This window comes from Daktulosphaira vitifoliae, unplaced genomic scaffold (assembly GCF_025091365.1).
Source record: "Daktulosphaira vitifoliae isolate Bord-2020 unplaced genomic scaffold, ASM2509136v1 Scaffold_1292, whole genome shotgun sequence".
Classification (NCBI taxonomy): domain Eukaryota; kingdom Metazoa; phylum Arthropoda; class Insecta; order Hemiptera; family Phylloxeridae; genus Daktulosphaira; species Daktulosphaira vitifoliae.
In genome coordinates this window covers 1-2306 of record NW_026100852.1, presented here as the reverse complement: position 1 = coordinate 2306, position 2306 = coordinate 1, and the positions used below count along the sequence as shown (strand labels likewise).

Genomic DNA, 2306 nt, shown 5'->3' with positions numbered 1-2306 from the left:
GATATATTTGAACAATACTAATTCAAGGTTTATACTTTTATTTAGATGTCGATATGACTCCTCAAGTAACACGTAAGTGCTTAACTAAAGAACTATAAATTGTACATTAAATGACTTTTTACCAGTTTCTAAGGACAAAATGAGAATTTTATTATATAAAAATATATATTGTTACATGTCATTTATGATGTACCAATACGTCTTAAATGCATCTTATGGTCAATTGAACATCTTTGAAGTTATATCTACTGAATAATATTAATAAAAAATAATAAAAATTTTAAATTTTTGAACGATTTTTCAATACTTGTCAAAATTACACAGATTATGTATTAAAGATTTATGTATAATAAGAATATCATACTGGTGTATGTTAATTTTTGGATAATTTCTTATAGAGTATAACCTTTATAATATACAGAAATCTCCGTAAAAAAGTTACTTTTTGGGGAATTTCGTGATGGAATATAAAAAAAATTTCATTCTTATAAGTTCGTACAAAAAAAATTAAACATAAAATTTTTTTTTTTTTTTTTTTAAACATAAAATTTTTTTTTTTTTTTAGCTGTTGAAGTGCTTTCAGTTTTTAGAAGTAAATAATAATTTTATTGATTTATAGCACTAGATATTAATCCATTATATATTATATGGTGTATAGAAATTACTACTAGAACTTTAACAATCTAAAGAATGACATTGTATATTTTTATTGAACGCTGGACATATTTAATTCTATCAAATACAGAATGTAAATTCATTTTTCTTTCGATATTTTAAATTAACCATAATTATTAATCATTATTTAATTTTATATAATTTTATTATGATTGAATAAAATATGCAACTATGTCCATTTATTAAACACTTTACTTAAGAATAAAATTTAACTTAAATAGTATGTTAGTATATTAACAATAAATAAGAAAAAGGACAGTTAATGTTTTAATTTTCTTGGTTAAAGTTTTATTNAGGACAGTTAATGTTTTAATTTTCTTGGTTAAAGTTTTATTAGGACCAGAGATTTAAAAATAAAGTTATAGTAATTTTAAATTGAAAAAAAAAATATTGAATATGCTTTAGAAACAGTAGCATAGTCTTAAGGTATTTTAAAAAAATTTAAATTAAATGAAGATTTCCAAATTTTGGTGCTAATTTATTAAACTAGACTAATCATTAAAAAGATTTTGAATGTATAAGTTTGTAAAAAAACATAAAATGTTTGTGTTTAGCTGATAATTTGAGCGAATCTATAAGAAGTAAGTAATCATTTAATTGATATATAATGATTGGATAATATTTTATGTTAACTAATTTTTATTTAGATATCGATACGACTTCAAATATACTTGGTAAGAGGGAAAAATGTATTTAATATATACAGAATTTGTTATTTAGATATATTTTTTCCTACATAAAATTTTAAAATATAATATTTGAGAATAACATATCTAAGTTTTAAATGTATTGTTTTACATTATTAATAGATAATGTTGTTTTTTTGAAGCATAAATCTACAAAATTTGTCTAAAATTTTCATGGGCAAATATTAAAAATACCCAGCAAGGTGGGATCACGGCACAGTGGTGACGGAACATAGTTGGATCAAGTATAGTGATATCTTAGAGTGATTAAAATCACTATAAAAAAATAACGTTTCCATGCATATCTTTAGATAGTGATTACTTTTAAAAAATTGGTGGATTGTTCCAAAAGCTACGTGATCTGCTATTTCCTTATTAATATCCTGATTAAGATAAAGTATGTCGAATGAAAAAAGGATTATTAAAAAATATTATATCTTATAAAAAAATTTATTGATTCATGAATTTTCCAAAAAGTTATAGTATTATTAAGTTAAAAATATAAAAAAGAATTATTTTACTAAAATCGTACTTTTTCAATTAACTTTGATGTCAATTTTCTCCGTTAAGACAAAATAAAGTCCGAAATTTTTTTTTTTCATAATAAAGAACATTATATTAGCTTTAATTTAAGATATATACAGGGTGTAAATCTTTCGAACCATAGTAATATATGGTCGAGTATACTGGTGGAGTGTAAAATAGGATCTCGTTTTTTTTTTTAATTTCCAAAATTGGAGGTATTTTGGAATAACCTCCTCGAATTTCTCTAAAATAAAAAAGAAATCATACCACAATATTTCCCGCAAAATTATCATACAAATTGAGTGGTCACTCAACTTTTTGTAACTTTTGCGCCCACCTCTGAACTTTGGGTTCAAAGTTGGAAAAAAATTTCACATTAGTGTGACCCATCAATTTGTATTGAAATTTTACTGGGAGTCC

The 2306-nt window shown here is 22.6% G+C and overlaps 1 long non-coding RNA gene across 1 annotated transcript; it reads left to right on the top strand.

Annotated features, from left to right (window-relative positions):
• Positions 1 to 38: 38 nt before the first annotated feature.
• Positions 39 to 1413, top strand: LOC126909790 (uncharacterized). The gene is made up of 4 exons (XR_007705109.1): positions 39 to 72; positions 566 to 592; positions 1230 to 1256; positions 1323 to 1413. It is a non-coding gene; the product is annotated as an uncharacterized LOC126909790 (long non-coding RNA).
• Positions 1414 to 2306: the final 893 nt, after the last annotated feature.